This window comes from Panthera leo, chromosome A1 (genome assembly GCF_018350215.1).
Source record: "Panthera leo isolate Ple1 chromosome A1, P.leo_Ple1_pat1.1, whole genome shotgun sequence".
Taxonomy (NCBI): Eukaryota; Metazoa; Chordata; class Mammalia; order Carnivora; family Felidae; genus Panthera; species Panthera leo.
In genome coordinates this window covers 124484914-124512661 of record NC_056679.1, presented here as the reverse complement: position 1 = coordinate 124512661, position 27748 = coordinate 124484914, and the positions used below count along the sequence as shown (strand labels likewise).

Here is a 27748-nt window from a genome sequence, read left to right as displayed (position 1 = left end):
AGCAGTCAAGTGCTGAGCAAATGATACTTATTCTGATTAGCCAAAGTTTAAAAATCCATGTGTGTTATAGGTGAAATTATGGGATTTTTGAGAGCCCTTCTTGTTAGAAGAGTGATTTTGATCACTACAAAGGATATTTATCCATCTTCACTAGAGTCAGCAATTATTCTTCACACGCAAATGCTCGATTTCAGATGGCAAAGCCAAGATCCCAAATCCTAGACTGCTTTTACTCAAGGCTGCACTGGCTGTTCAACTGGATGAAGTATTTCAATTCCCTCTTGTTTTCTCAGTTTCTCAATTTCTCTGCTCTTCCTCTATCCCCAAAAGGAGAAACTGATGCTAATGTCAGACAACATGTTTGTGACTGTTCATGAATCTTGGTTGTCACAGTTGCTGAACATGGGATTTGTGATAATATATCTTGGTGTTACTAGGAAACATTTTTAAAGAGGCAAACAAAAACAAAATCAGACCCTGGGTCCTGGTTTTCAACAGCAATAAATAATTCTCTGTATACTCTTTCACACTAGGCCCTTTTCCACATATAGTGGAGCTATATCTCAAAGGAAGTGCCTGAACACCAAATGACTCCTGTAAATCAAGGAACTAGCTGTAGAAAATGGCATAATCTCTGTCTAGAAACTATTCCTTATAGCCTCTTGCCTTGGGGAGTAATCATTCATGAAACTTCTCATTGTAAATGTTTCCCATCTTGGATGTACCTGAGAGTAGTTGGTCTTTCTGAAGTGTGTTTTTTTGTTTGTCTCTATTATTCTCTCCCCACTCCCCAACGAAATAATCTCAAGAAGCAAAGATTTACTGCCTGGAACTGAGAGTCACTGTTCACTCAGCCAACAAAATTTGGTCTCTAGCTAAAGTCAAAGACAACTGTCTGTGAGTGCCTCAACCTGCTGAACCTGCAAAGGCCCCACCTCCCACACCACTGGCCATCGCATGGAAAATTCCTGGGCACAGAAGGGTCAGCCCACGGACAAGAAATCAGCCAGCCATGCTCCTCTGGGCACAAGGACTTTGGCATCTGGCCAACCACTGTCATTAAAAGTGGGGGCTTTTGTGTTCGTTTTTCTTAAGTTCATGTTTCGGGCAGCTTTTTATTATGATGTGATTTTTTTTTTTTCCCCAAGGCCAGGCCTCCACCCTCACATCTTTGGTGGAATGTGTTAATAATTTGCTCTAGGAAGATGAAAGCCTCTTTGATACAAGTAGAATAAATACATGGAACACTGCTCAAAGGTCTAATTTCCACAATAGGAGCCCAGTTTGGGGACTGAGAGTTGGATGCAGAGAATGGTCTCATTTCTGAGTCACTCCTGGTTTCTCCTGCAGTGTCCGTCCTTTGCCTCTGCAGCTCTTTCCTGACTTGTCCAGCTTAGGACAATGCCCACATGTACTCTGGGACTCTCCAGACAGTTGGCAACCGACAAAGGCAATCACTAACTGTTGTGCTAAGTCCCTACACAAGTCCTGAAACAGATTGTAAAGGCAGTTTCCTTCTGGATGGAGTAACTTTGTGTGAGCCAAGGATCTTTCTAAGTGCTAAATTAAGACTTGCTTCATGAAATCATAACATACTAGAGTAGAAAAAACCTCACTGAGTCTAACCTCTTCATTTGATAGATAAGGATGACTTGTCTAAAATCACACAGATATTCCACATCCCAGTGTAGATTGTCCTCAAGACCTGTGCTGTTATATTTCCATGATTCCCAAAGGCTGGAAAAGGTCAAAACAGACAAACAAAAATACTTTTCAGGATTTCTCCAACTGCCTCTTTCTGTGCCCATCCTCATTTTGAGGTGCTTCTCTCCACCAAACTCTAGGCACCACCTCAGAAGCCCGTGAGCTCTCTAGAGTCTCACTCAGTTGCTTGGTCTCAGTGGTCTGTCATGCTGGGACATCTTACCCACAGTTCTCCAAAGCCTTCAACCTACATTATCAAGGACCTGCTTTCTGAAGCCAAAGGAATTATCAACCAGGCATTCTAGCAGACAGTGGGTAAATGTATTACCTTTTTATGTCTCAGACATAAAAAAAATTCCTCTCCATTCATAGAAATTCATATGAATGTCCTGAAGCTGGCCTGGAGCATGGCTGTGATTAGTATTTCTTGGTGACCTTTGTATTTGAGGCCCTTTCAAGTTTTGTTTTGGTATTTATTCATTGGTAGGTTTGAGTACTTCAGAGGAGTTGGTTACGGGGCAACTCATGGTCTGGTGGAGAGTCCCAGTTAAGGTATCCAAAGGCCAAATTCAGGGAAATGCTCGCAACTATGTTTGACCTTATGAAGCTACGTAACCTCCCTGTGCTCTGCCTTCCCAACTATAAAACCTGCTAAAACCTGCTCTAAATAGTTTCTCAGGATTGATGTGAATGTAATTAAACAATATATAGTAAAGTAGTTCTTTAAGTAAGTGGATGGAAAAGAGTTTTATTATTTATGGTAGCATATTTTTCACCAATTAATCTTATGGATTTATAAACAATGGATAAATAATCCTACTTACACGTGGCTATTTCACTAATGACAGACTCCTACTGTAAGCTTCACTCCATGCAGCATGCATTCATGTGTTTTTCTACATTATTATGATGAATTTTCTATGTAAATGTTTGCAAGATTTTTTTTTGAGGCACCCAAATATCCACTTTTTAGCCACTTTGATCCAAAGATTATTCCATTCTTTTTTTCTAAAGCTTCAAACATGACAGTAATCCTCTTTTCATCCAAAATTTCTGGCTTTGATCTTCATTATCTTAATACTCAAAATACATAGTTTTTTGGTTTTTTTGTTTTTGTTTTTGTTTTATCATCAAAGTCATAAGATGTGTTTTGGCCCAGACACCTCAAGAGATTGAGTTCACTTCTTCAGTTTCTCTGTCAGATTTTTCCTTTGTAGAAATTTCCCTGAGTATCCTAAGGTCACATTCCTCAGACATGTCCTCCTCCTCAGCTGCTATCCTCCTTATCCCTCTCTCACTATGCTGTACACATAGTCCTTTCTAGAACACACAGTTCAAGGATTATTTGAGAAAAATCCCACTTAGTGGCCAATTGTTTAATTCCTTATGGCTTCATTTCATCTCAAAGATAGCATTTAATTTGTGTTTTTAAATTGATACCCTTTTCAAAGTTGAAATGTCCCTGAGAAAAATTAGCAGTACTTTTAATCCCCTGGGAATTAGTGGCATCTTGCCCCTTAATACTTGACAGCCATTACAGTTTGAAATTTCTGCCTGAAGCTTCTTACCGAAATCAGCTCCTTGGCCATTTATGTTCAACAAAATATTAATACTTCTTATTCTGTCCCCAAATCATAACCTTGCTTCATGTGCTTTGAGAGTAAACTTCCTTCCTTCCTCAGTTTACACCCATGGAGAAATGACCCAAAACATGCTGCTCTTCAGAGCCTCAGAAACTTAGTGTGCCAAGATGCCAAATAGGGCAGGAAGAACAAAAGTAAGTCACCAAAAGGGCACCAGAAAGAGTGTTAGGTAGCTTCTCTTAACCCAACTGTGGAGTTTCCTTTCAATTAGTAGGAGAACCAGTCATTTTTATGTGTGTTCCACCTCTACCTACAGCTGTCTCCTCCAAGCTGCTAAGCAAAATGTGCCTGATTTCTAAATCCAACTTGGTGAACCTCAAGGTACAAATTAGTTTGTGATTAGTGATCTCCCACAGAAACAGAGAAATCCCACTGACCTCCAAAGAGGTTGTGTGAATTCTTTCTTGCTTTGTAGCTTGCTTAAAAGAGACAAAGAATTCTGTAAAATGTTAACAAGGTCTAGCCTTGAGGATTTACAACTGTTTACCCAGCACTGTTGCTCCCACTGCTACTATGTCTTGTCACTTGCCCAAGTCCTGCCCTTGTCTCATCCTCCCCTGACCTGATTCAATATGAGAATGCCAATATGATGACCCTAATAATAGTTCCTTTGTGTTTATATCATTGATTTTCACCCAGATATCCTTCAGCACGTAAACTCACAAAGCCAGGAGCCCAGTGACATCTGCATCATCCTGCTGTGCTTCTGGAACATGGAACATAGTCTTGTTAATTCATACAAGGCTGATGACAGAACACATTTTCCATGTGTGGCATTTCAGGAGTTAAGTGATTAGTCTGAGACCAGAGAAGGAATACACTGTGGCAGAATTCACCCTGTTTCACAATAGGCTCTGTCTGTGGAGTTATCTTCAGAAGTCACCCTCTGTTAAGCACCAGATAAATTGTGTTGATACTCATTATTAATTGGTAACTGGCTGGGACTTTCCACTACGAGAAAGTGGCAAAACAATAAGCATTCTTTTGACCTGTACTTTTTTTCTGAATCAAATTAACTCTGGGGCCAACCCTTCAAGGCAGTCAGGTGCCTTCATTTGTTCAATACGAATTTATTTTTTTTAAGTTTATTTATTTATTTATTTATTTTTCCTTTTTTATGAATATAATTTAGTATCAAATTGGCTTACATACAACACCCAGTGCTCATTCCAGCAAGTGCCCTCCTCAATGACCATCACCCATTTTCCCCTCTCCACCTCCCCCATCCACCCTCAGTTTGTTCTCTGTATTTAAGAGTCTCTTGTGGTTTGCCTCCCTCCCTCTCTATTTATTTATTTTGAGAGAGAGAGAGACAGAGAGAGAGACAGAGAGAGACAGAGAGAGACAGAGAGAAGACACAAGTGACAAAGGGGCAGAGAAAAAGGAAGAGAGAGAATCCCAAGAGAGAGAATCTCTGACAGCACAGAACCTGATGTGGGGCTCTATTGCACAACACCACAGAGGGCCCCAGGAGACTCAGGCTTTTCACACAGAAATAGAGGCACAAAACCTTAGGGCCCCTACTGCCTGAACACTCTATCCTGCACACTGGTTTAGTCTGCAGCTGGAAATTTAGTTTCTTCCTGGGATCGTATGAAAGTGGGAACCAGCCGTCTTTGCCATCAGTGTTCCCTCTACCTATTCAAATAACTCCTAGGCCATGAAGGTCTTTTTAACCGGCTCTTCTTTGGCCACCATACCCTATGAGAAGCAAGATTCTAACATGTGGTCACTGCATCCTATAACCTTTCCACCATAAAACAGCAAATCTTGGCCTTATTGTCCTGAAAGAGTGATTCTTTGCTTCCCTGTGGGAAGAACCAATAGGGTCTCCAAATCTTGATTTCTTAAAGAAAGATTAAAATTTTTTTTTCTTGAAAATCTGTTCTCAAGACAATAGCCTTAAAAATAGGTCCTATTTTGAACACCAGGATTTGACTATTTTCTAGGTTTTTACAATTGAAAAAGCCTACTTTTTAAAATCCAACCTTTCCTGGGGCGCCTGGGTGGCTCAGTCAGTTGAGCGTCCGACTTCAGCTCAGGTCACGATCTCGCGGTAGTGAGTTCGAGCCCCGTGTCGGGCTCTGGGCTGATGGCTCAGAGCCTGGAGCCTGCTTCTGATTCTGTGTCTCCCTCTCTCTCTGCCCCTCCCCTGTTCATGCTCTGTCTCTCTCTGTCTCAAAAATAAATAAACGTTAAAAAATAAATAAATAAATAAATAAATAAAATAAAATAAAATCCAACCCTTCCCATTTCCCCATTCCTCCATTTTGACCCACATACAAAGATATCCCCAGTGTTTGAGCATGCCTGTGGTCAAAGAGAGAAAGTAAAGAAGTCCACAAGCAAGAAAAGGCCAAAAGCACATTCATATTTTCCAAAGTTTTAAATGACATAAGGAAGGAAAGTTAACAATACTTCTTGAACTAAAGCCGCCCCAGTGAATTTTTAGAGACATGGAAACTTTGTCCACATAGTCATCCAAAATGCCTAAGTGTTTGTTTTCTGTAACATGAAAGCTACATAGGAAATTATGCAAACCATTTGGAAAAAACATGTTCCTTCTGCAGAATGGGCTCTTTCCTTTCCAGATCTAACTTTTGCTTTTGGGCAACTTGTTTATGTTCCCAAATATCTTCAGTTATCAGGAGCACAATAGCCATCAAGACTTATTTTTAGAAAGAACACCACCACCCTATATTCTGAGACCCTTTTCACTCTGCTTTACCAAGAGATCTTATCTATTTTACATCTCATCTGTTCATGGACTACACAAGCACCTGATTCACAGCCCTTCAGCAATTACTGGTCTAGTGATGATCACAATCTATAGAAAATTTTAATGAATCATGTGTAAAATTCAATTTAGACTAACCAACTGCCATGGACTGAATTGTGTTCCCCACAAAATTCATATGTTGAAGCCCTAATTCCTAATGTGACTGTAATTGGAGCTAGAACGTTTAGGAGGTGATTAAGGTTAAATAAGGTCATGAGGGTCAGGTCCTAACCTGTTAGGATTGGTAGCTTTATAAGGCTCTCTTCCTCTCTTTCACATGCACCAAGGAAAGGCCTGGGAGAACATGGTGAGAAGGTGGCCATCTACAAGCCAGGAAGAAAACCCGCACCAGAAGCCAAACCCTGCTGGAACCTTGATTTTGAACCTTCCAGCCTCTGTGAGTAAATAAATTTCTGTTGCTTACGCCATCTAGCCTGTGGTATTTTGTGGCAGCCAAACGGACTAATACACCAATCAACATACAGGGTAAGAAAGTTTTACTCAGCATCATCTTCAAAATAGTCTTGAATACCAATTAGAGTTGCACGTGTATGTGTAGAGAAGATATTTTATTTTGTTCTGGAGTATGCTCCAGGATTTGTGAGCATGTTTACTGAGAGTACATTTTCAGTGATTTCTGCATGTTTAATTTGACTGATTGGCAGAACACAGTGGTTTCTTGAACAGAGCTGGGGAATACATACTAGCCTAGTATAAAGTGTTGCACACAGCTTTTGTGCAAATGATGTCTATGAAATTTAGATAGTTTGGATTAAAACATAAGAAATACTGTGGGTTACCCTTACATAGGATCTTGACAGTAGAGAGACTCATTTATTTTAGAAAGAAAGAGATAGGGGCGCCTGGGTGGCTCAGTCGGTTGGGCGTCTGACTTCGGCTCAGGTCATGATCTCACGGTCTGTGAGTTCGAGCCCTGCATCGGGCTCTGGGCTGACAGCTCAGAGCCTGGAGCCTGTTTCGGATTCTGTGTCTCCCTCTCTCTGACCCTCCCCCATTCATGCTCTGTCTCTCTCTGTCTCAAAAATAAATAAACGTTAAAAAAAATTAAAAAAAAAATAAATAAAAAGAAAAAAAGAAAAAGAAAAAGAAAGAGATAACAGTTGGGACAATTAGAAAAGGAGTTTCCCCTTCCTTGTTTTTAGTTTTAAAAAAGCATATATATGTTGTACATTTAGTGTAAATTAATACCTTTACTTTAACTGCTTTACTTCTAGTAAACCTCATAACAACCTGAGGAGGCAGATATTCTGCTGCCTGTGCCACTATCTAATCGCATGATCGGGCAAGTCCTTTCAGGTTCCACACCTGGAAAATGAGGACAATATTAATACCGTTATCTAGGGCTGTGAAGATTACACGAGATAGTATGTGTAAAGTCCATAGAACAATATCTGGTATGGAGTAAGAAGCTCAATCAATGATAGACTTGTTAGCATTACCATTACTATTATTTTTCTTATAATAGTGATTTTATAGATCTGAAAGCTAAGTCTCAGAGCTGTCAAGGATCCTGCCTGAGACATAGCTAGTAATAAGTGACAAAGCCAGATCCATCTGATGTCAAAGTCTCTGCTCTACATTGCCCACCCACCACATTACCCTATCTCCAGCCATCTAGACATGGGCACCATGCTCTTACAAACACAGAGCTGAATACTCAGTTGACTAGAATGCCTGTCTTATTCAGGAGAGGAGTACTTGCTTATTGGAAAAGAGCTTGAGCTTTCTTTTCAGGGGTCAGGAGCTTGGGTCACTGCCTCAGACCAGAAGTGCGGAGCTGCCTTAATCTTACTCTGTCTTGATTACATCCTCCTTTCTCCTCACCCCACCTCCTGGATGCTGATAAAGCAAAGAAATAGCAACAAATGGAAAGCCTAAATAAACATTTCTTTACAGATCATACGAGAGGGGATTTTTCTTTTCCATTAAATATTTGATAACAACATCTTAGACAAGCTTTTTGATGTTACTTTCCCATATTTTGGACTGGATGAAAGTGTATGACTCATAGAAATGACCATGGGAGGAAAACCAAATGAGTCACCTTGCCCAGCCCATCTGGATCTTCCCTCCGCTGTGCCCCTGGGAGCACCATCCCTGAGGACCAACCCAGCCTGCATTCCTTGTGCAGCAGTGGGGGCTGCATAGGACAGGGGTTCCTTCAGGAGACACTGGAATCTCAGAAAAAAAAAGTGAGTCAGGGAAAGTGAAACATCAGAGCCTGAAGGAGTTATCCTGAAGCTTTTCCAAAAAACATTTACTGCTATCAGCTCAAAGGTTTCTTGTCCACATTTCATCACTTCTAACTCCCAGGTACACCCCCATGGCAGAACACTGTCTCCACAGTGCTGTGCACACTTCAAAGAGTTGCCGTCCATGGTACCCTCCTCCCCTTCCAAGCAAGCTTGAGGCACTTAGATTTGTGTATCTTTCCAACAGATAAATCTCTGTTCCCTTCACTGTTTTTATTGCTCTGTTGGAATCTATCCAGTATGTATCCTTCTGGTACCAAAGTGCCCTGGTTAAGCCCACGCTCTGGCCTTGGTTTCTGGGAGTTGGAGGGAGAATTGCTACATCCTTCAGCCCACTTTGCCTCAGGTCTTTTGAAACTTCCTCCTTTTAGTCATCTAGTCAGTGAACCACATTTAAAACCTAAGCTGCTGTCCATTTCTGTGCAACCTGAGTCTCTCTTGGTATGCTGTTTCTCTATATTCACTCTTCGGTGTTCTCATTTCAGACTTTGGTGCCTGGGGGCCTTGAACTTGAATGCCTACAGCCTTAATTATTTAGCTTATGGACTTTGGGCAAGTTGATCAATCTGTCTGAGCCTCAGTTTCCTCATCTGGGGCAAGAGGATAATAATTACTATTTCCTAGCATTGGGTGAAGATTTATAGCTGAGTGAGTTGGAATCATGCTGGTTGCCTTCAGTGGGCCTCTTGCAGCCCACATCATCCAATAACCTCTTTTTGTCCAGTGACAGTTCCCCTTGATGGTCATTCAAGGTGACTTTTTAAAAATTTTCCATTCATATTTTCTCTCAAAGGAGATTTTTTTTTTTTCTGTCTTCACCAGAATTTGTAATTCTGCTATTTCTTTATTCTCTGATACCAGGGGCTGACTTAAGTCTAAAATTGCAGTAGTATCTTATTACCCTTATCCAAATCATTAATAAAAATTGAAAACAGTGTCAGTTTTTCCACTGGTGCTTTTACAAATTCATTGAAAACTTCTTGGGGCAGCTGGGTGGCTCTGTCGGTTGAGCGCCTGATTTCAGCTCAAGTCATGATCTCGTGATTTGTGGGTTCAAACCCTGCATCAGGCTCTGTGCTGACAGCTCAGAGCCTGGAGCCTGCTTCGGATTCTGTGTCTTCTTCTCTCTCTGTCCCTCCCCTGCTCGTGCTCTGTGTCTCTCTGTCTCTCTCTCTCTCTCTCTCTCTTTCAAAAATAAATACACATTAAACAAAAAAAAATTTTTAATTACTACTTCAAGGGTCACCTGAGTGTCTCAGTCGGTTAAACATCTGACTTCGGCTCAGGTCATGATCTCACGGTTTGTGGGTTCGAGCCCTGCATCGGGCTCTTTGCTGACAGCTCAGAGCCTAGACCTTTCTTTGGATTCTGTGCCCCTCCCCCACTTGTGCTCTATCTCTCTCAAAAATAAATTAACACTTAAAAAAATTAAAAAACAAAACAAAACTTCTCTCACACAGAATTCATATAACTTCTATATAAATCCAGACATGTGAACTGAAAAGCAATAGAAAGGCTGCCTTTACATGCATAAGCAAATTCACCAGGAACATTAAAATACCCTCAGGTGACTTTTAAAAATAACACTTTAATCTCTGCTCAGTTAAGAAAAAGGCAAACAAAAGAGATAAAGCTCTCAATATAATGTGGTGCTTTCATTTTGTGTTAATTGGCCTTAGGTATGTTTATATATATTTTTTCACCTGTCCAGGTTGTTAAGAGATAATTTCTTTGCAGATAATTTGTTTGATTTTAAGTTTGATAATCTATTTCCTTCTTTTTAGAATGACATACGGACTTCTAACACTCAACTCTTAGATATCTGTGCAGAGTTCTTCAAAGAAACAAAGCAGTTATAACTGTTGTTTAAAATGCACCCAAAAGCCTCCCCTTCAGTGTAGGTTAATATTCCAAATGTCAGTTGTGGAACAATTTCAAGTTAAACTAAAAGAGACACAAAGGGATCTATCTTTTATTTAAGGTGTATTTTTTTTTTATAGCTACATCAAATCTACCCTACCTCACTCCTCTCCCCCAAATAGCCAATAATCAACAGCCATGAATTAGGTTGTATTTCTGTAAACTGTTCTGCTACCAACCTAAGGACCATTCTGTTGCTTGAGGCCTGCTTTTCTGTAAAGAGCTCTTAGTCCATAAAAAGGATTTTGAGATTATAAGCCCAGCAAGCATTAATCCTAGGCAGAAATAGGAAAGCAAAGTTTTCACATTCAACAGTGTTCCTGATAGATTATCATTCCTATTCAGAATGTGAATTATGACTAAACTAGTGATTAAGCTAAAAATAAAATATGTATCTCAATTCTTTCATAATTAGAGCATTACTTCTATTGAGAAAGGGAGTTTCAGAAAGAGTTGGCTAGTAGTTTTCACCATGATTAAAGCATAATCTAACAACTGCAGACCCAAATCAATCTATTCAAGTCTCTTGTTGTTATTAGCATATTAGTGACAAGATATAAAATATAGAAAAGATTAAGTCATTGAGACCCGAGAATGCAAGTGTAAGCTCCTTCAGAGGCCAGGCAGGTCACAGTGAGTGAAGCAGGCTCAAGGGTTAACTGGAGAGCTGGCCTCTGGATAAGGGGATAGCTGCTACTTCATTCCAGCCATTTAATATCAAGTGGAAAAGCAGGTCCAAAAGATCTGTTAGATCTTCTGAGTTTTGGAGAGAACCCAAAAATAATAGTTTTTTTTTTAATGTGAACTCTGCTCATATTCAAATTTTTAAAGTAATTTGAATTTTATTTATTTTTAAGAGACAGAGAGTGAGGGAGAGGGGGAGCAGAGAGAGAGGGAGACACAGAATATGAAGCAGGCTCCAGGCTCTGAGCTGTCAGCACAGAGTCTGACGCTAGGCTCAAACTCACAGACTGTGAGATCATGACCTGAGCTGAAGTCACACATCTAACAAACTGAGCCACTCAGGTGCCCCTAAAGTAATTTGAATTTTTAAAGAATTCACTACAAGCCCAAAGGAACCCCAACAGGGGGCAACATTAAGCTTCCCTGATGCTAATGTGTGATCTTTAATTTAAATTATATGGCAGCCACTAGCTGGATGATCGCCAAACTTATTTCCTCTTCTTTCTGAGCACACAGCTAAATTATATTTCTCAGTCTCCCTTACAGTTAGCCCAAAAGAATGTGGGTGGAAGCAATGGCCATCACTACCAGGCTCTACCCTCCACTCCCTCCCTCTTCTCTCTTCTCTGCCAGCCCAATGCAGAGAATCCAGAAGGGCCTCATGGTCCTGGAAGATGGCATAACCTCCACATGTGAGAAGCCTAAATGCCCTCTTGGAGGAGACCCTCCCTCACTGCTCCTCCACCTCCAAGAGACTTGCATTATACTGTGAAAGCAAGAAATAAACCTTTTTAAAAGCCCTTGAGATATTGGGGTTTTTACAACATTTAGCTGATCTTGATCATATAGTTTAAGAATTTCTCCATTGCACGTCAATAAGGGAGGTTCGTTAACCCAATTTGATCTTTAAGCCCTGAAACCTCAAAAATAATGAAACTATTTTTCATACTACATACTGAAGTAGTACATGAAGAAATAATGCTAATATTTTAAGTCCACTTTGTTTTTGTGAGATCACAAATGGGAGTATGTTTCCATAACTAAACTGTGTTCATGAAGAAGCTTTACTGCTAGAGATTATAAGCCTTCTTTCTGTATAAAATGATCTAAAGGTAAAGACAGGGGTGAGTTAGAGAGGACTACATTCCATAACCATATCCTCAAGTCCTTTTCTCCTTCAGGTTACCTTTCACAAATTTGGCTGACCTAAAATCCCATCACTTCTTGAATAGCCTGAATAGTTGTGTGTTGAGTAGAAATTAGAGTGCTTCCTCCCTCTTCCTCCTACTTTTAGTTTTTCTGTATCCACCTACATAACTCCTATTTTTAACATTCACCCCAGAGAGAAGTACTAATGCATTAGAATGTTTTAACTATTCCTATTTAAAATCATTTCTTCTTTTGAAAACTTGAATAATTTCTAAATCAGTAAGGAATGCACACATAGAAAATAGGGAAAATATGCAGAATGTAGTTTTATGACCCCTCTGCTTCATTCTCAGAATGAAGAATTCCATTCCCAACAGTGAACAAGTTCATTGGAACATAGGAAAAAAAATAGCAAAGTGGCCTTTGTAATAATGATAGACATTTTCAAGTGAATTAGTAAACTGGGTAAGCACATACATATTTAAATGAAATATTTGCAGAATCAGAAAGTAAAGTAGTGATATAGTCTTGTGACTAGATTGGGCACCAAATGCGATATTAAGAGAGTAGCATAGAACGGTAATAATCTTTTTATAATCACCGTAAGTCAGACCTTTGGTAGACTATCACTTGCAGCTGTAGTTCATAGTGCAGAAGAAAATGCAGTACTTGGTGAAAACTTAGAGAAGAACCACAAATCTGGTTAAGAGAATGATAACAAGATCTACCTGGAGAAAGTAAACTTAAGCCACAGTTTCTAAGTATATGAAGGGCTTTGCTTCCTTTCTTTGGAGAGAGGGAAAAACAAGAAAAGATGGACACAGAAGATACACAGATGGACAACAGACACATGAAAAGATGCTTGCCATAACTAATCATCAGGGAAATGCAAATCAAAACCACAGTGAGGTATCACCTCACACCTGTCAGAAGTGACCCAAGGATGACAAAGATCCAGAGACAAAGCATGGGACCAAACAGAAATTGAATATCTTGTACATAATTTTGGTACTATTAGATCGATAAACCAAGCTCTATAGGTTAGACACTTGTGGATTTCATTATTTCCTTGATTATTCTGCTTTTGGTTTTCATAGCCTTTAGAAGTCTTTTGCCAATTAGGGGTGCCTGGGTGGCTCAGTCAGTTAAGCATCTGACTTTGGCTCAGGTCATGATTTCACAGTTCATGAGTTCAAGCCCTGCATCGGGCTCTGTGCTGGCAGCCCAGAGCCTGAAGCCTGGAGCCTGTTTTAGATTCTGTGTCTCCCTCTCTGTCCCTCCCCCACTTTCACTCTCTCTCTCTGTTGCTCAAAAATAAATAAACATTAAAAAAATATGTTAGAAGTCTTTTGCCAATTAAAAATAAGAAGTTTCATCAGTTAACTGGCTTGTTTTGAGGTTAAGAGGTAGAGGATACTAGAAGATGCATGAGGTAAAAGGAACAAGAAAAAGAAGAGGATTTCGATTTTCCCCACACTTGAACTCAAGAAGGATAAGAGAAACAGTGGAATCATAAGTGGTTACAGCAGAAGTGGCCAAGGTGGAAGAATCCCAGGGAGTGGGAGACACTCAAGTCAGGGACTGCTTGATGCAGAAATCCTTCCATGAAAATCTTTCCCCTTGGAGTGGCACTCATATGTACCAACCTTGGAAGGAAGGCATCGAGTTCGTTTATTCATCAGAACTGAATAAAAGCTATGGAATGAAAATCTATCTCCTTTTCCTATACAAACCCATCAAAGAAATGGTTCCTCCCAAGCAGTGACTTCCTTAAAAGTCAGGATCAAGAAGGAAGAGGTTCAAGAAGGAAGGAAGAGGTTGGCATTTAGGAAAAATGCCAACTGGGTGGCAGAGCCCTAAGCAGTACAAATTAACTTTAAAATCAGGTGCTAACAGCCCTCCAACATTGTCACTTTTCAAGATTTTTAACTTAGGTCTTTTGAATATCCATGCAAATTTTAGAGTTAGCTTGTCAGTTTTTACATGCCAAAAATGTCTGTTGGATTTTAGCTGAGATTATGCTACATCTGTAGCTCAGGAGTGGGCAAACTTTTTCTCTAAGGGGTCAGATAGTAAAACCTTGGTTTGCGAGCATAATTCATTCTGGAAACATGCTTGTAATCCAAAGCACTTGTATACCAAAGTGAATTTCAAGAACCAGTGGCTCAGTTGTGATCATGTGACATTCGGCCTCATGTACGACTCATATTGCAAGACATCACTCATATCAAGTTAAAATTTATTAGAAATGTATGCTTGTCATGTGGAACACTTGCATAACGAGTTATTTGCAATCCAAGGTTTTACTGTATTTTAGATGGGTGGGGGTGGCACAAAGAGCCATGCAATAGATAAATGAAAATAGGTATGGCCACGTTCCATACCTGGCAGGTTCCAAAGCTGCCTGCTTTGACCCATGAACCATAGTTTGGCCCATGAGCCATAGTTTTTTGACCCTATAGTGGAGGAAAAACTTTTCCTTCTACTCTCCTGGATTCTGTATCTGTGGCACTGAAAAGTAAACTGACAAAAGATAGATTAACAACAGAAAAACAGCCAAGTTTATTAACATGAGTGGTGCATATACATATGGGAGAAACTCAGTGTTGAATAAATGGAAGGAGTGGTTAGAATGTGGATTTTAGACAGCATTTTAACAAAGGAAGATAAATTTGTAGAGAAGTGACAATAAAGGAAAAGGGGTTTAGGCTTTTAGGGGTCACAAACTGTGGGATGGTAAATATATAGAGAAGCTAATGGATGATGAGGTCTAGTTAGTGCGTTTTGTTTGTTATAGACTGTCAGTGCCATCTCACCTCAAAGGATAAGGAGGGCCCCCCTTCCTGGTAAGGAAATAGGAGGAGAACAACTCAACAGTAGGAATTTGTGTTTTGGTTTCATACAGATAGGGGGAGGGCAGAGAGCTTGTCCTGTGGCTTTTTCTTTTCTTTTCTTTTTTATTTCTTTATTTTTGTATTACATAAAGATTTTGGTTTTTTTTTAATGTTTATTTATTTTTGAGAGAGAGAAAGGGGAGCCCAAGGGGGGCAGGGGCAGAGAGAAGAGGGGGACAGATGATCCCAAGCAGGCTCTGCCCTGACAACAAAGAGCCTGATGTAGGGCTCCAACCCACGAACCATGAAATCATGACCCATGTGGCTGCTTTTTCTTAACTGCCTTCAGCTCAAAATAATCCTTATTCCAAAGTGGCATATTTTGGAGTGGCATGCTCTGAACCTCTTTATTCTCTGTTATAGATCAATTGACGTTGAACAATGTTACGTTTTCCAGTCCATAAGCATAGTATATCTCTCCCAGTGAATTCTGCTATTTTAATTCAGCAATGTTTTGTTGCTTTCAGTGTACAAGTATTGTACATTCTTGTTAAATATATGCATACTTGATGAATTTTTTGTAAATGGATTCAAATTAACTTCATATCAGTGAAGTTTATTTCTGTAAAGTCTATTTTAGGGAATATGGGAATTTATAATTTATTCCTTATAGGCAAGAAGATTGCTACTGTTTTGCTTACTAAGTGATATTCAAATACAGAACTGGAATAAAACTCAAAATCAATATAAACTAATCTGCTCTTAAATTCACATTAAGTTTCCCTCTTTGACTTAATGCTTCCAAATAAAGGCTTTTTAGAAAAGCAACTCAGGAACAGAAAATATAGAATTAAGATTACAAAGAATCAGCTCTCCACAAATCACACTTAGTGAGGGTAAGAACTGCTACATGTTTTATTTTGAATGGCCACTTTAAAAAGAAAAAAAAAAAAGATTTACCATTGTAATTATATTCTGCTCAGAACAGCCTTAAGATGAGTTGGTAGGATATGTATATGCCTCTAGGTGGCCATGAAATTAGGCCTGGGAATAAGGTGTTGCCACAAAAAATTCCTAAAGTAAAAAGCCATAAACAATGAAGAGTACTTGTCTTATGTGCATGGTACAGTGGTAAAGATCATGGGGTTTGCAATCAGAGAGCCCTGGTTTCAGTCCTGGCTCTGCTACTTTCACCCTCTGAGACGTTGGTCAAGTCATTTAAACTTCCAAGTTCCAACTTCCTCATACATGAAATGAAAACAATATTACTGCATACTGCATGAAGTTGTGGTGAGTATTGAATGAGATAATAATGTATGAAAAATTCTTACACAGTTCCAGGAATGTAGTAAATGATCAATATGAAATAGACACTATAATAATGTTCTTATTTATGAAGATGTTGAAATCGGTGTTGGTGATGATGATTGTATAAAGCTTATGTATATGACAAGTTTGTTCTGACTTAATCCACCAAAACCCTTAATACAAGCAAGAGAAATATCTGATAAACATCTTTAGATTTCAGTAGTCAGCTGGGGAGAGTTGGGGGTGTGGAGAGATGGAGAGATTGATGGTATAGAAACAAACAGTAATTCTTCCTCACTGGGAAGAATTACTGAGAAAGGAAGGCCTAGAAAAGAGCAATGAAGGCCAGTCCTGACACCCTTTTTGTTCCATAACAATAGGAAGAAACAGAATCTCTCTTAAGGGTCTTCGCTTCTGGTCTTTTGGATCCCAAATCCTCTATTCTCTGTTTTATGTCAAGGCCAAAAATGAATACTAATGGTTTTTTATTAAAAAAAAAAAAAAAAAAAAAAAAAAGAGCTCTGTGGGCTTCTCATGAATTAGCATTCCCCCAGAGAGAAGCGGTTCACCTTCAGATAAAACCAACAATAAGCCATTTGTTGCTAACCAGTGTCCAATATACAAAGACTAGAGGTTAAACCTGGAAGAGTTTAGAGAAGACAATGCATTTTCAGTTAAGTCTTTACAGGAAAAAGCAGTGAACATGATCATGATTTATGTAGAGAAATTTAGCCACTTTTAGTATGAAAAATGGTCTGCCATGCAACATAAACAGTCTTTTGCACAGCTACTTTTTAAATACATCCATTTATCTTTCATCATTTTTATTACTGCTGCGCCTTATTATAAACATTATGAGCAGGATCATTTACAAGGGATAAAAGAGTCAAGAAAGTAGCACTTACTCATGAGAGTGATGAAATGCTGATACAGTCGTGTGTGTGTGTGTGTGTGTGTGTGCAGATTTCCACATCTTTTTTGTCTGCCTTTGCATGTTCTAGGCTAAGGGATTTCCTTGTGTAGAATTTCTATCAGAAATGGTTTGCTGCTTTATTCAGCACTCTCAGAGTCCTCTCCTGAATCCAGTAGTATGCCAAGCACAGGGCCCAGCCTTGTACACATTTATTTATATTTTCTTTGATTTAATAACACTTTTCTTGCTATCCTCATGGTCACTGTCTTAGGTCAAATCTTCAAACATCTTACCTGTTTTTAGGACCCTCCAACTGGTCTTCTTACCTTATTTCCTGGCTGTTCTAATTTATACTCCATACATTCAATTATGTTCTCTTGAGCATCTTTCTAGGACTCTGGGGAAAACATCCTTTTAAAATCATTTAATCTCACATCATACTCAGGTTCAAGTCAACAAAAATCTGGAGAATGGCTATGAAAGTCTAGCTCTTTCCACACCTCCATCCCCAACTCAAAACCTAAAAAAAAAAATAGGTAACATTTTTGAAGTTTTGACCCAAGAGAGTGACCATGAGGATAGCGAGAAAAGGTTGATTATGAGCAACATCTAAAGGGTAGCATCTGTAGGACCTGTGACCGAGTTGATTGGTCAGGGTTCAAGGGTGATGCCAAGTCACTCATTTGAGGAACTAGTTCAGTGGTGGTTGTGCAGCCACAGGCAACTGCTGATCTGCTTTCTTTCACAAAAGATGGGTTTTCACTTTGTAGATTTAATGTTTTCTTGATTGCCAATCATCCTAGAGCGTCCCTTCCTTGCTGATTTGCTCCCTGGTGTGTGCCCACACAAAATTTATTCTCCCCTCACCTACCCACTTCCCTACAATATCGAAATCTGCAGCTTCCCCAAGTCCTCTTGTCACTATTTGATGGGCAATGATACTAGTGAATTTCCTGATAGATTGCAAAATGTTGCATTAACAAAATATTAAATGAGCAATATTCTCAAGGGGGTTGGATGAGGTAATCCTCAAAGCCCCATTCTCAAAAATTCTCTGATTTGCTGCATTTCTGCTTAGTTCATGGACTCACAAATGAACTGTCATTTCTAATATGGATTTGCTAAAGACACAAGGATAGCCAGGACTAGTGAGATAAGACTAAATGAACACCCCAGTTACCATGATGGAGTTGTCCCCAAATCCATCTTTTGTTTGGCCTATGTGGAAAATAAACAAAAAACAAATTAATAAGCAAATGCTAGCAGAGTAAGTTCCACATAGTTATCATTTCCTGATTCCCAGAGCTACCCCATGGATTAAATTCAGTTGGTATCCCAAGGACTCCAGTGCTGCCTTACAAAAACAATGAGTCTGGTAAAGCAACATCCAGGCAGTATGCTGAAGCCTGATTCCAGGAAATAGACACTTTGACAAAGTAACAAGCATGGATGCCCAAGGGAAAGAGAAACCCTGAAAGAGAGTTGTTTTAAGTAGCTGTTTAATGATTGAGCACCTTGAAATGCTTTCACTTGGTGGGGAGAAATTATACTACCTAGGGATGTGTGGGTGGCATTTAAAGTTGACAGACAGTAATGAGTTCTGGTTTAAAAAAAGAGGTATTTTATTGCTCTAGCAATTTTTACACCTCCTGAGACATCTCCATTGTATATTTACACTGTATTAAGAAAAAAGAACAAAGCAAAGAAGGAAGAAAGAAAGGAAGGCAGGAAGGCAGGAAGGCAAGAAGGAAGAGTGTTTCTACCTCGTTTCCAAAGACTCTTGTAACATTTTAAAAGCTAATATTAATTGATCTCTTAGAACTGCTCAGGCTTTGTGCTCGGGGCTTTACAAATATTAGCTTATTTAACCTTCACAATTATGTAAGAAGCATTATTTCCCCCTTCTTTTTTAATGTTTGTTTGTTTGTTTATTTATTTATTTTTGAGAAAGAGCAGGGAAGGGGCAGAAAGAGAGAGGGAGACAGAGGATCCGAAGCAGGCTGTGGGCTGACAGCAGAGAGCCCAATTTTTCGGGGCTTGAACCCACAAACCATGAAATCAGGACCTGAGCCAAAGTCAGACACTCAACTGATGGAGCCATGCAGGTGCCTCCATTTCCGCCTTCTTATAGCACTAAAACCAGAGAAATCCTATGCAAACAGGTACGAGTTAATTATTTTGCAAGAATGCAAAAAAATTGAAAGGAATCTCTATCCTTTTCACAAAGCTTCTCCAAGTTAAGTGAAGGAACATTATAGTGTATAAAAAGGCAGGGGTCCACTGAGTCCTCATTTCCACTGCTAATAGCTGCTTGAAGACCTTGAATAAGTCAATGACCTCTCTGGGCCTTCGTTCCTTCCTTATTGAAAGGATGGATAAACAGTCCCCACCCCAGCTGCACACTAGAATCACCTGAAGAACTTTGAAAAACTGCCAATGCCCCAACCCTGCCCCCACCCTAATTCCTGAGTAACTGAATATCAGAATATCTGGAGTTGGGGTAAAGTATGTGGCTTTATTGCAGGAAACAGAGCATATATGTCCCTACCTCTTTGGGAGGGCCAAAAGGCAAACAACACTTATATGTATGTTAATATATTAATATACACTTATATTTCATGTATATATAACAGTTGTGGTAAGTGCTATCAAGGAAAAAGAGAAAGAGCAGTGTTAGAGTGAGTAATAAAGAGAACATGATCAAAAGTGAGGAGCAGGGGCTTGGGAAGACCTTACTGTGTGTCAGAGGGATAGGAAGTAGGAATTGGTCAGGCACAGGGCAGAGGCAAGAGCTTCCCAGGCTAAGGGAATATATCTTTCTTGGTTAGATATGTATCAAACTTGACTGTCTGTTTCCATAATATATGCATACATATACACACACATACAGATATATTCCCATATGTACATATAAAGTAACTTGTTTGAAGGCCTCCAAGCCAGCAAAGAAAGGTGCAAAGGACAGGACAAAGTGATAAGGGGAGCTGCTTGAGGTTGGCCTTGGGGAGGTCAGCAGCAGCCAGAAAGTGTTATTTGTTGTATTGAGGATCTTAGATTTTGTCTTAAGTAAAATAGAAAGAGTAAGCCAGTGATGGTTTTGGGCATGAGAGTTACACATTCAGATTTGTCTTTTAAAATATCGCTTGTAATTAAGTGTGGACAAAGGTATGGCTGGGGCTAAAGAAAAAGAGGAGAAAGTTAGAAGGTACTGTAATAACTGGAGTGAAGCTTTTGTTCCTTAATGAAGCCAAGTTTTAGTAGAATTCTAGGTACCTGTGGAGACTGAATAAAGAGTGGAAGAACAGGAGGCAAGAAGTTTGACAGAATGCAAGTGACATAATTCATTAAAAATCAGTAAATTGCTTTGTACTGAATTTAGAGTAGTGCCTTTGACTTTAATACATGCTAGTCTCTTCCGCCTGGGTTTATTCTGTTCCCGTACAAGCACACTGACTTACCCTGCCCCCATTCCTATTCTCTCTCCCATTGTGTTTCTTCTTCCTTGTCATTGTTTATATTTCTATTCCAAGGCTTATGGTGCCATTCAACCCTGTAGCTCCCATTTTCCATCCTTGCAAGGGTTTCCACTGTGCACTAGAGCATGGTTGGAGGAAGACACTAATTGTGCAAGGTTTGGCCAAGCATTGATTATTTAGCTTTTTGTGCCCTGCTTGAGTGGCTGGTCCACTGGCTTCAGTCCATTTCCTAATGGAGAGGTGTCAGCTTCACAAAAACATCACCTCGATTGGCACTAATTACCACCTTTCAGAGCCATCATCACCCAAAGGCTTAGGAATGAAAGGTCAGCAGGAAAATGAACTTCCATTCACACCTTCTGGGGTGGTCCCTGGCTTCTGATCATGCAGAGAGCAAGGGCTTTTGGGCAACAAGCCTCTCTGCTTTTCTGCTCTTACACCAGATGTTTCTTGAGAAGCCAGCCTTATGACACCAATCTTCAGCTCATGCAATCACTGGACCCACAGCAGAGCTTTGCCTTGTTAAATTTCTGTCCCTGTCCTAGTTTCCCAATGATTCCCAGTGGAGAAACTGGGTTCAAACAACAAATGGTCCTGGAGAAGGTGGCAGTAGCATGCCCATGCCCCAGCAGGTGTATGTTCATAGTGCCCACATCCTTTTCCAGGCAGTGAATTAGTTGTCACCCAAGACTTCCTGCATAAAAATAGCTCTGGGTCAAAGACAACTTTTCACATGAATTATTTACCTTTGAGCCTCCTGACATCTTTTTGAAGGGCACAGGGCAGGCATTGTTATTAGACCCGTTTTACAAATAAAGGGATAGAGACCAGAGAGACTTATGACTCGCACAAGGTCCAGTAGTCATTTTATGGTGGAGCTGGATCCCCAAAGTGAACTATTATGAGGTGCAGGGGTATGTGGATCAAATGAGATCACATATACTAAAGCACCTTGAAACCTGGAAAGCACTAGGTATTAGTTTCCTGAGGCTAAAGTAATAAATTACCACAAAATATATTCTTTCACAACTCTGGAGTCCAGAAGTCTGAAATCTAGCGGGACCTCTCCTCCCCTGGGAAGCTCTAGGGGAAATCTATTGTTTGCCTCTTCCAGATTCCAATGGTTGTCACCATTTCTTCACCTGAGGCCACTTTACTCCAATCTCTGCCTGCATGGTTATGTTCTCTCTTTCGCCTCTCTGTGTTCTCTTCTGTCTCAAATCTTCCTCTGCCTTTCTCTTAGAAAAATACTTACTTGTTATTGAATTTAGAGTCTACCCTCTAATCCATGGTGATTTACTCATCTCAAGATCCATAATTTAATTCCATCTGCAAATACCCTTTTTCCAAACAATGTTACATTCATAGTTCAGGGATTAGGCCATGAGTATATATACAGTATTTACGGTTGTTGCTGGTGATGACGGTGGTGGTGATGCTGCTGGGGATGCTGACAGAGGCCAAGAACTGTCCAGTAGTCCACATGACACCCCTTTTTCTATCTCTGACAATCAAGTTGAAGCCGCATAACCCGGTAGTTAAGAACATGGACTCTGGAGCCAACCTGCCCAAGGTTCAAATCCTAATTCTACACTCGATGATTATGTGACATTGAACCACTTCCTTAATCTCTCTGGGTCTTTGTTTCTTCCCTTGTAACACGAAGGTAACAAAGTCTTTCCTCACAAGGTTGTTACAAGAATCAAATGATTTAATTATGTGTAAAATGCTTAGACCAGTGTCTACATTACAGAAACGTTGACTGTAATTATTCCTTAAGTGGCACCACATCACCTGTTTATTATTGAAGTAATGATTTGGGTAAATAATGGACTTGTTCCCCTAGAGAAGCATTTTTTTAATCAGTCACTAATTCTAAGACTTTCTGGGTGTATTTTCTAAAAAGGAATATTCCAAATTATGTGTAGAAAAAAAAAACTAAATGCAATGAGAAGGATTTTTTTTTTTTTAATCTTCCATTAGCGTCTCATTTGATTGTGAAGTTTCTGGTGTCTTTTGAGTTCATTTTTCAGTCTAAAAGTTCAGTTTGTCTTACAAGGATTTGGAAGAGTTCTGCGGGCTGACAAGTCCGTAAAATATTAGATAGAGACATTTAATAGAATGCAGGGGTTTTTGGGAAGGATTAAGTGTTTGAGCAAAATGTTGCAAATTAGGATGATGTCAGATAGACTGACTTGTGGAGCTTCAGCCCAAACAAGTAATGTTAGGCTTCCTGGTCTAGAGCTGAGTACTCCTGTACTCTTTTTTTGGGTTTTATTTACAATAAACTCTATTGTTTTTCCTAGAATCTGTCCAATTTACCCTGCTTTAGTCTCAGCCAGAGGCACACTGTCAGAAGAGAAGTTAAGAATGAGGTTTTTGCTCCTGAAATGAGGCTTACTAAGATAAACATTAATTTTGGCATCTCATTAGTATATCCAAAAGAAAATGATGGGGGAACCTAAGGGCTGTCGTAAAAATAAATGTTGACAGAAAATAGACCAACTAGAAGGAACCTTGGGTATGAATTTATACAATTCCTGTAACTTTATTTTTTTTTAACTTTTTTATTGTGGAAGTAAAGTATACTCATCAAATATTTTGGAAGTTATAGAGAAGTGCCCCCCAAAACTAAATAAAACTGTTTATAGTAGTCTTAATATCCAGAGATAACTACTACTAATACTTTTATTTATTTTCTTCCAGTATAAGATGCAGTTTTCTTTCCATGGCTGGAGTCATGCTGCTGAAATTAGAAATGAGTTTCCTCTTGGGGCACCTGGGTGGCTTCGTCAGTTAAGGGTCTAACTCTTGGTTTTTGGCTCAGGTCATGATCTTGTGGTTTCTGCACTGTCAGTGCAGAGCCTGCTTGGGATTTTCTCCCTCTCCCTCTTTATACCTACCCCCAACTCATGCTGTCTCTGTCTCTCTCAAAAAATGAATAAATAGAAACAAAAGAAATGCTTCTCCTCTCTAGAAAGACTGTGTTTTGATCCTTTTTTATTATAACAAGATGATAACTTATACTATAAAAGACAGAGCTGGATCAAAAGAGTCTCCCTCTCCTTTGAGTGCAGTCTCATATTACACTGCCAAGGAGTACCCAGTTGTCCACACTAATTCTGTCCTTTGCCCAAACGTGGGACTGTGCCACTGTTCTCCCAGGTCCACGTAGCCCCTCAAGTTGATGAAGCAGTGTTGTCTTCTACTGCCAGCTGAATAGCAATACTAGAAAGTAGTCAAGGATACATCTCTTTTTTTAGGACAGCTGAAAACATTATTGATAATAATAGTTAAAATTAACTGAGATCTTTCTGTCTAAATACTTTGAATCTAGTAACTCATTTAATCCTTACAATAATCCAATTAGATGATTCACTTTCAATAGGTGCAAAGACAGGCTTTGACTTTTACAGTTGTCTTGCTTCATCACCTTAGAAGAACCCTTACAGAGATGCTGGCAGTGTGATGGTGATACCAAAGCTGCAGAACTTTCTAGTGATTAAGGGAAACTGGAGACGTTTCCAAACTGAAAATCTGAGAGTGAGTTAGAAATTCAGGATTTATTCAAGTGTGAGATGTTACCATACTTCAATAAATAGAATGAATTAATTACATTGGGAAGTGTTTAGTTTTGCCTTAAAATTAGTCATCCATTGAAGTGACATTGTAATAGTACGTAATACTTAGATTTATCTTCTTTCATATTTTGTGATTGAAAAAGGATAATCAAATAGAGAAGCATGCTGTCTTTGCCTCGGCTAACTCCCCCAAGGGAAGGCTGTAGCTCAGGTGAGAAGCCACCACCTACTAGGAAGAGTCAAGCAGTGGGAAGACAGTGGGACTTCAGATTCAAATTCCTGCTCCACCATTTGCTAGCTAAGCTACTTACTAGGTGCTCCTTAATCATCCTTTTTTAAAATTTCTTTTTTTAATTAAAAATAATTTTTTTAATTGCAATATAGTTAACATACAGTGTTATATTAGCTTCAGGTGTACAATATAGTGGTTCAACAATTCCATACATCACCCAGTGCTCATCACAGAAAGTACACTCCTTAATCCCCATCACCTATTTCACCCATCGCCCCACCCACCTGCCCTCAGTTTGTTCTCTATAGTTAGGAGTCTATTTCTTGGTTTGTCTCTTTCTCTCTCTTTTTTTCCCCTTGTTCATTTGTTTCTTAAATTATACACATGAGTGAAATAATATTGTATTTGTCTTTCTCTGACTAACTTACTTTGCTTAGTATTATACTCTCTAGCTCCATCCACACATTGTTGCAAATAGCAAGATTACATTCTTTTTTATGGGTGAATAATATTTCATTGTGTGTATATATATATATATATGTATATGTATATACACATATATATACATATACATATATATAATCATATAACATAATCCATATATATAATATATATACTAATTATATATTATATATACATATATACTATAATATATATACATACATATATACTAATAATATATGTATATATACAATGGAATATTATTCACTCATAAATATACCCATATATATAAACATCTTCTTTATCCATTCATCTATTGATGGACACTAGGGCTATATCTCTAATCTGGCTATTGCAAATAATGCTGCTATAAACATAGGGGTGTATGTATCCCTTTGAACTAGTGTTTTTTGCATTTGGGGAGTAAATACCCAATAGTGTAATTACTGGATCATTGAGTAGTTCTATTTTAACTTTTTGAGGTACGTCCATACTGTTCCACCATGGTTGTACCAGTTCGTATTCCCACCAGCAGTGGAAGAGGGTTCTTTTTTCTCCACATCCTCATCAACAATTGTTTTTTCTTGCGTTTTTGATTTTAGCCATTCTGACAGGTGTGAGGTGATATCTCATTATGGTTTTTATTTACATTTCCCTGATGATAAGTGATGTTGAGCATCTTTTCACGTATCTGTTGGCCATCTGTGTATCTTCTCTGGAGAAATGTCTGTTCATGTTTTCTGCCCACTTTTTAAATTGGATTATTTGTTTTGGGGGTGTTGAGTTGTATCAGTTCTTTATATATCAGTTGAGTTGTATCAGTTCTTTATCCTTTTATTGGATAACCCTTTCTGATTTCGTAGGTTGCTTTTAGTTTTGTAGATTATTTCCTTCACTGTGCAGAAACTTTTTATTTTGACATGATCTCAATAGTTTATTTTTGCTTTTATTTCCCTTGCCTCAGGAGACATATCTAGAAAAAATGTTACTATGGCCCATGATCCTTGTTTATCTTTAATTTCCTAAAGAAATGGAATAAAATCTCCTTTGCAGTGTTTTTGTGAAGATTAAATAAGACACTCTATGTAAAATGCCTGGCAACAGAAGTTAATTAAGAAATAAATGACTTTTATTGTCTGTGCCTCCTCCTGACAGTGTATTATGTTCAAAACATAGAATACCCAAAGGGGAAGGAACATCCTCATACATTCTGGCCTTGACAATGCAAAACCTATCATGGTGTATATGGTAATCAAGCAGGATGAATACAGAGGTTAAAGAGAAATAGTACATACCCCTCCCCCACACAATGCCCCTACTTATGCAGCCAAGGGCAGCAGCTGGGCCAGGAGGCTGGGAGCTGGCTGGCACCAACTGAGATCAGATGAAAGAAGAGCAGAAAAAGGAAGAGAATCTCTCCCAAATGTATGCTCATCAGCTCTTTTTAAAGCCCCTGAACCTTCCCAGGCTCATCCTGAGTCTTTAGTCTATGCTCCCTATGTCCCTTGGGGATGCAGATGAAGATAAAATACTTAGAAATATGACTCAGCTACATTATATTACATATGAGAGGTCTGGTACAGAAAGGCTGCAAGATGGTTGAGAATAAAATAATTACAACCCCCACAGGATCCTGCCTTTGACATTTCTCCTTTGAAGAGTCCGAACAGCCTTGCCAAGAATAGACTCATCCTTGCTCCAAACATTGCTAAGAAAAGGAAAAGGGAAAAAAGAAAGACATAGACTGTTCCAGGGCCCTAGTCAGTGAACACCAATTATTGGGCTCTGAGGAGTACTAACAGCCTTGGATGGGTTCACAAACTTTAGGTTGCTTGTGGGACTGAAATTAATCTAAGAGCTAAGTGGTAGAAGCAAAGGAGCAGTGAAGTAGTTAGGCTTCCCCTGAGAACTGAGTTCTGATTGTAGCAGGGTGATGTGAAACTTGATTTTTTTTTACTTTTTTTTTAAGTTTATTTATTTTGAGAGAAAGAGAGAATGCATGCAAGGGTGGGGGAGGGGCAGAGAGAGAAGGAGAGAGAGAGAGAGAGAGAGAGAGAGAGAGAGAGAGAGAGAGAGAATCCCAAGCAGGCTCCGTGCTGTTAGTGCAGATCCCAAGGCGAGGCTCGAACCCACTAACCATGAGATCACATTCTGAGCTGAAACCAAGTCATTCGCTCAACCGACTGAGCCTCCCAGATGCCCCAGTGAAGTTTGATTTTTTTTTAAAGATATTGAAAAGCACTTGAACTTGTCTGAGAGTGTTGGGAGCAAATTAGCATGAGAACTTTAGGGATCTTCTGTGAGGGAAGGAACTAAAGCCCCAACCCCTCTTCCCTGTGATTCAAAGTTACTGAAATCTCTTGAGGTGAACTAAGGGGCAGTGGGTGACCACAACCACCACCCAAAACCAAAAAAGGCAAGGAAGCCTCTGAAACAAAACTACTTTGAGGGAAGAATGAGACAAGAGGGAGGGGCTGGTCCTGCTATGTATGAGCCAGCTGGTTGAAAGGAGAACAGCAGAGGAACCTGTTCCCCACAGGGTAGACTGGAGCCTCAGGATGTGACCGAGTGAATCTAAGCCGGTTTCACTGCAAGTCAGGCCAGGGTTGGTGTGGAAATCTCTTGACTAAGAGGAGCACCAAAGGGTGGAGGGTGAGGGATTATCCTCATTTCCTCTCGAAGAACTGTTGCAGCAGATCCCTGGAGAGGGCTCTGCATTGAATCTTGGGGAGTGGGAAACAGAGCCACCAGCCTTCAAGCCAAGGCCAGGATGCACTCCTGGCCATGCAAAGAGAGACTCTCTGCAGGTCC

General features: G+C 39.5%; 1 protein-coding gene across 1 annotated transcript in view; it reads left to right on the top strand.

Moving 5' to 3' along the window:
* ANKRD55 (ankyrin repeat domain 55) overlaps positions 1-27748 on the top strand; it is a 590869-nt gene that overhangs the window by 408737 nt on the left and 154384 nt on the right. Inside the window, exon 9 of the mRNA XM_042939212.1 lies at positions 6414-6523. The gene's annotated coding sequence lies outside the window, so the exon portion shown is untranslated. The remainder of the gene's footprint in view (positions 1-6413; positions 6524-27748) is intronic.